Here is a 7,209-nt window from a genome sequence, read left to right as displayed (position 1 = left end):
CGCCCCGCCCCGCCGCTGACGCCCGGCTGCAGCACTGAGCCGACGGCGGCGTGGAAGCGCGGCTGAACGGCAGACAAGCAAACCAGCTGCTCGGCTTTCGCAGGCTCGGATCGCCGACTTCCGACTATTCACGTGTTTGAAGGGAAACTCGGCAAAAGCGGCGGGCGTCCGGCGCAGGACGGGAGCCCGCTTCGGTCGCGACGCGGGCAGGGGGGCGGGTGGCCGCAACGGCAGTCGGGCTCGGGAGGCGCCTCCTCCAGTCCCCCCAGGAAGAGCGACCTACCGAGCCGGGCATGGGGACAAGGCCCTTCCTCGGGGACCTGGTCTGTGCCACGGGCTGGGTGTTGCAGCCCAGGCAGAGGCGCCGGGCGATGCCTTGCGCCCGAGGCCAGCAAGCTGCAGAAACGCGCTGTCGGCGACGGCCGTGTGCTTACCGCCGCCGCGCTTGGGAGCGCTCACATTTTTGTAGAATAACGTTTCATACTGGAGCTGCTTGGCATGCATCGCAGAGAGTTCTTTTTCTACTTGAAAAAAATGCAATTTCAAAGAAGATGCACTGGGAAGTTCTGCTCTCACCCTGTGCGGAAAGAATTTTCGTATTTTTTCAGGCAACCCTAAATTCAGGCTCTCTTGTGATTTGCTAAAATGAGCTGAAAGATGACGCCGAGTCCTGTAGAAATGGTCCGTGCGAATTTGTCTAACAGCATGCGTCAATTGCAGAAATTCAGCAATCGGCCCACAGTTAACAACGTGAAAAAAAGGGTTGATGACTGCTGAATAATTAATAAGTTGGAGAAAAAAAATCATATTCTGGTTTAAGTTATTCCCTGAGCAGATAAAGCAGCTACATTTGTCTGATAAATTACTCCTTCTGAATAATTTGCTTAGCGCTAATTAGACGTAAGAGAGTAACATGCTACTGGGGGAAGAGATGGATCACTGCAAGACTGTCACAATCCCTTCCCGCTATATACAGATATATAAAGAGATGCACACAGATACATGACCAAACAGGACTCGGGTGCTGTAAACATTTTTGCTCGTGTTTAACTCCTCGCGGGAGAGTACAGCCCACTGAAATCCAACGGGCAGCACCACTACCTAAGGGAAAGCTAGCAGGGTGTCAACACCAGGTGCCACGCAGCAGGACAAACACAGGACTGCAACGCTGTGGACTTTCATTACAAAAAGAAATGCTATTTATCACAGGGAAAAAAAACTATGAAAAAATCAATCCTTACTATAAATAACTACTCAGTATTACATAATGTTTGAACTCCGGTAACAATCAAAAGCCCCGACCAAGTCTAGGCCCCAGTGAGAAAGAGGCTGTGAAATATGCCTTGTTCATTACACTTAAGAAACAACAACCTATTTATCTATCAGGAAAAGGAAACAATACAAATTAGCCAGCATAAATACATACACCTCAGCTTTCTTCTAGACTATCCAAATCTTAAGTGGAAACTACTGTGATAAAGCAGCAGGCAGGTTCGTGTATCTGCCACACTGTTCAGGAACCAGTTCCCTGCAGTTTTGTGAAAGCCTGTATCTCAAAGGCTTAGGACTTACCAAGAGCTCTTCCTATCTTTTCCTTAAGCATCCTCACCCAGCTGTGCTTCCAACTCAGACTCTTCTCCAAAGGAAGCCTTTCAAGGACGCTTACACCAACACCATCAAAACTTGGAAGCCTGGGGACATTCTAGCTCTGTGCAGGTACAAACAACCTTCTACACATTAAACCTGCTGGCTTGGTGGGCAGCGGGCCAAGCATAAGCCTGTTGCACCCTTGCAGCAAAGAAGACCAACGGTATCTGGGCTGCTAAACAGCAAGCAGCACCGGCAGCAGACGGAGGGCAGGGCTTATCGCTCTCTACTTGGTGCTCGTTACACCTGATCAGAAATACTGTGTGTGACTGTGGGCCCCTTAATACAAGAAAGACACTGACAAACTGGAGAAAGTTCAGAAGAGGGCACTGAGATGGCTGGTGACTGGAGCACTTGCCCTGCAAGCAGAAGCTGTGGGGCTGAGGCTTTTTCAGCCTGAAACAGACATGGCTTCAAGGGCAGTTAATTGCAGCCCCCAGTACCCCATAGGGAGGGGATGGAAGAGATGGAGCTGGGCTCTTCACAGCGGTGCCTAGCAGGAGGACAAGAGACAAAGGACGTGAAGTGAAACAGGAAATTCCTGGTGGATGTTAGGTGGTATTTCACCAGTTTCACATGTTTTTTTCTGAAGAAAATAGTTCTGCCTCTGTATCACTGAAATGAAAGTCCTACAGGCTACCTCTTTGGATTGTTACTAGGATAAATAGAAAGAGGAAGGATCTACAGGTTGCTGTCTCATCCTGCCTTTTCAGTGATACTCTTGCACCTCCATTAAGGCAGTGTTATACAGAAAGTACTCATATGACTCCTGCTGTTCAGCTGTATCTTCCCAGCCAGGGCTGATATATATTATAATTAAGCCTCTCTGGCACCAACCGGATATCATTCTGTGTATGTTACATCTCCTGTCATTTTTACTAAGGGTGGGATGTAGGCCAGCAGAAGCAAGAACAGGAATTGTGAAGAGCTCCTATGCAGTGCTATTGAGTTGCATTATGTATGACATAGACACAGTTGTTGGTATAGAAGCAGTTTGGTGGTGGGTTCTGAGATCCAGGTGCTTTCTCTGTTGCCTGTCTAAATCCTCTAAAAAGGAGAATCTTCTTATTTAATACAGTTCCTAATCTTAAAATAAGTTGACAGATGTTACAGGCAGCAGCAAATATGTTACATGGCAGCAATACAATCTTAGGTGGCAAAGTGCTCTTCTTCATAGCAAGAATTGGAGCAACTCCTTAATAATAACAGAAAGTCACCTATAGGAAAACCTATTTACAAATTTACAGATAGGCAGCACCAGTGGTTTACTGCTGTTCTGATCTGGAGTACCAGGTACTCCAGTAATAGCACTCAGGATGTTTTTATAATGGCAGATGGCTTTCTAAGTGCTTAGTATGAGTCTGAAAAGGACTCTCAGTCGTTTCGTAACATTCTTTTTGTAATGTATCTTCATCTTCTTGTTCAAACAATGAGATACAAAATGGCAATAAGGTTTACAATGAATAGCAGGAGGTTAACTGCAGGTTGAATTTATTTACTAGACCAGACATGTAAAACCCACTTGTTTTTCTTGAGTTATTCTATTTAAAGCCTAAATTACAGGATTCTTCTCCATAGCACACTCCAGACAGTACAGACAACAAACAATAAGGTAGGCTGGAGGCCACACCAGCCAAACTGTCAGGCTTGGCTGGTTTGCCAGGTCAATGACAGTAAAAGCTTTCTTCCCCACTGTCGACAGCCTCTCTTTGACCTCTTTATCTTTCCCCCCCTGTGCTCTACCTGGAGAGGATAACATTTGTGTCTGTCTGCACATAAGCACATATGAAACTAGTACGAAACAAGACCATTCTAGAGGACGTAAAAAAATTAAAATCCGGCTATCTTTTGAAAAAAGGTCCTTCCTTCCCTATGCTACTACAGCTCGTGTCTTGTACTGCAGAGATTAAAGAGAGCAGGCTTTTGACCCGACCCAGTTAAATCTTACGCTTGTTGACTGTGTACAGAGACGGGATCCCTTAGCACAATCAATAGTCAACAGCACTATTCATGCACACATTTAAGCTAATGGGCAAGCTTTTGCTGCATCAAAAGCCTTCAAAGCTGTCAAGTTTGACAGGGAAGCAATGAACAGGATTGTGGGAAGATAGGGCACTTGTGATAGAAAGCCGAAGTCTGTGCTAAAGGGCTATCAAATGAAAAATCAGAATTCCAACCATGGAGAAAGAGTACAACCATGGATACAGTATCTTGAGGCAACTGGATATAAAAAAGTAATCCAAATAAAGTGTTTAAAGACTCTTCAAAACATTCTAATTTGGTTGGTTGGTTGGATGGGTTTGGGTATTTTTGTGACATGTACAATAAATACAGAAAGAAAAGGAAGTGTTTAGAATGGATCTGTGTAAGTAGCACTGCCAGCTGGAAATAACAGCAGCGTTCTGGAAGATCTTGGCTCAAGCCAAGGAGACATACTGCACAGCCCATTTTCACTTGGGGGGGTGGGGGGGAGAAAAAAAAAAAAAGAGTAAGTCATTGTTTTATCTCAGCTTTGTCAACTGCAAGCAGCCTGTAGTGAACAGAACTGCCCATGACCGTTCTGAAACATTGCAGTTTATGATCACTCAGTATCACATCCAATTTCACTCAGCTTTTGTTTATTTAATGAGATACACAGCTCCCTCTACACCAAGATGACGAGAACAGCTTGCCTGAAAACCAGCATTTTATTGGCTCAAGAAGCAGCATGGGTAGATGTGTGAGGCAATGTTCAAGAAGAGCCTTTTTTTAAACTGAAGGTTTTGTAATGATTTCCAATAGACACTCTATACATGCTATATTTTATAATTTTTTATTTGAATAGGGTGAAAAGGAAGGAGGAATTTCAGGGAAAATGAAAGTATTCTGATGCATGAGAGATTAGACTCCATTCCTTTCAAGGGCTACATTCTTTCCTGTTGTTACAACCCAAAGAGGAAATTAATTTACTGATATGAAACTCCTCCCAAAGACAAAGTATCATTTAACTTGAGGCAGGACTACATTTTCACAGAGATGCTCAGTTACTACTATGATCAATTTTTGTCACACTTGTACAGAACTGCAGAATTAATGAGTGCCAACCTTTCTGCACCTGAGTTTCTTTGCTGATGACTCCTCCTCCTTGCCCTGCTACTTCTTTCTTTTCTACCTTCCTTCCTCGATGTCCACCCAAGGACCACTGTCCACTACTTAATTCTTCTTAACAGCATTAGCTGTGTCAAAGGAGAGCCCAGTAGCTAAGCCTGACTGTCTCAAACTGCAGCTTTTCAGAATCACTTATATCCTCAGTCCTGGCACGACAATGCAGAGAAATGCACCAGGCAGGATTATTAGCTTGGGCACGGCACTGCTCTTCATTCGTGATGCTTCCCAGCAATTAAGGATTACAAGCGAGATGTCTAGGTAAAATGGACGGCAGATCATCCAAGAGAGAATAATTAGAAGGAAAAAAATAAATGGCACATATGGCAGTTCTCAAGGCACAATGAGAAATCACAAAAATGAAAAAAAACCCAAACCCAAAACATCAGAAGGAGGGACGGCGCTCAACCAGCTGTTCAGGCAAAGAGAAGAGTTGAAAATATCGCCGCTATGTGGGAAAGGCAGCAATGTTTGCCTTCCACAGTATTAACACAGCTTTAAAGCAAACAGAAAACTCCATGAGATTGTCAGATGTTTGCTGGTTGCTCAGGTGCTGGTTTGCGTTTTCATTAACACACACAAACACACAGAGACTGTTTTTACCAGGCAAACGATCTAGGAAGCCAAATTTTAAATCTGGATGTTACAAGTCCCTAGACATAAATTTGTTCAGTTTTACAATTTTCACTGTTAATGAGGCTTTGAAAAGTAAGTATAAATGCATGGACAGCCAGCATATTTGGTTAGCAGAACACCCCCTATCTCACAGAACTTGTATGCACAATACTAATGCACGCTATTTTAAATCAAATGAATCAACTGATATACTGACAGGATTTTTATACATTCTGCACACTCTCAAAAATGTAATTTATTTCTACATCATCTAGTATAGCTGGCTGCAGCAGCAGATCTTAAAAATTTTTTTTATTGCCTTCAACAATTATTTATATTTTTGGTTGTCCAGGCTAACGGACTAGCGTGGCATTTAGCACTGTGTACACCCTGTGTACATTCTTACCAATATAAATAATTCCACTGTAACTAAACCAACAGTTTTTAATAAGTCCTTTTTCCACTTTAAGCCTGGAGAGTGATGAGGTTATGAATTTCTAAGACTTGATGGAAGAGGAAGCAGATGAAATTAAATGCCCTGCAGCACACAGAACGTTTGACTACCAGATCCAGGGTCACCCCTGCCATAAGTGTCATTTGCTCAGAAATGCCTGTTATATAAACCACCAAAATCTCAGTATTAAAAAGTTTAATGTCCTGCAGTAAAAGCACATCTAACTAGAGACACCTTGAACTAAGACTTATTAAACAGTAACTGATTTTCTGTACTTATCTTTAAATTCGGTTCTATTAAAAAAAAAAGGCTTTATTTCATAAAAATTGCTTACTGCCTTAAAAAAACCACCAGCCTTGCATATAAAACTTAAGTAGGCAACGTGACTGATTTCTTGGCTAGCTGGAGGTCAGCGCTGGCCCCATCTGTTTGCAGCCCATTACATATTTATTGCAGTTCATAAGAATTGATTTTACTCGTGTATGATCAGAGGCACAGCTGCTAAGGGCCACAGTTCAAATCACTACTCGGCTCGGTGTGAGACAAACCGAAGTATTTTAACCACAAGGACGTAAAACAAAAGTCACAGATCGCCGCAGTTTAAGGCTTACCCTCCAGAACAGCCTCGATCACTGAAGAAAACACACTCTCACTTATAAAGCTGTTACCTGACACTTCAAAAGCAAACCATGCATTAGTAACATGAATGCACAGCCCCTTCTGCAATTCATGCCGAGTAATCATTCCTGCTGTGTTCAAACTCAAACTCCGTGGCTGTGATAAGAAATTAAACAACCCTCTCCCCTCCACTTCCCGCCCCCCCGGCCCCCATTTAACTGTGCTGGTGCCTGAAGTCCCCTTTAGTGTCACCCTCACGCTTGCTGCTGAACCCCCCCGCACCCAGGCCGACGCCCCTTGCAGGAGCCCTGCAGCAGAGACCGGAGTTCAAAGCCTGAGCTGAACACTTACTGGCGCCTAACTGAGCCTCGCCACGCACCAGCCCGTCTCCTCCGGCCCCGACCCCTTCGGCCAGGCAGGCCGGCGAGGGCGGCCCGGGCAGACGTCCGCCTCAAAGCGGGGCCAGGCCGGGCCCCGCCCGCCGGCCCTGCCCGTTGCCTAGAGACCGGGGGCGGCCCCGCAGCGGGGCGGGGGCGGGCCCGCCTCACCCCCGCTTGAAGCGGACTGGCCGCTCTCACCCGTCCGTCAAGCTACGCGACGTGAAGAGCTTGGCCGCCGCCCGGCAAGGAGTTAGGCGGCGCCGTCGCGCGCTGCGTGCGTCATGCGCCTCTGCCGCCAGCTCAGTGGCTGCGGCGCGGCGGGGCGGGGCTGGGTGGCGCGAGCCAAGTTGG

General features: G+C 45.6%; 1 protein-coding gene across 1 annotated transcript in view; it reads left to right on the top strand.

Moving 5' to 3' along the window:
• Positions 1-7,053: 7,053 nt before the first annotated feature.
• The window catches only part of INIP (INTS3 and NABP interacting protein), a 30,003-nt gene continuing 29,847 nt past the window's right edge, over positions 7,054-7,209 (top strand). Inside the window, exon 1 of the mRNA XM_010578147.1 lies at positions 7,054-7,132. The gene's annotated coding sequence lies outside the window, so the exon portion shown is untranslated. The remainder of the gene's footprint in view (positions 7,133-7,209) is intronic.

This window comes from Haliaeetus leucocephalus, unplaced genomic scaffold (genome assembly GCF_000737465.1).
Source record: "Haliaeetus leucocephalus isolate CR32 unplaced genomic scaffold, Haliaeetus_leucocephalus-4.0 Scaffold605, whole genome shotgun sequence".
Classification (NCBI taxonomy): domain Eukaryota; kingdom Metazoa; phylum Chordata; class Aves; order Accipitriformes; family Accipitridae; genus Haliaeetus; species Haliaeetus leucocephalus.
This window is presented reverse-complemented; position numbering and strand designations above follow the sequence as displayed.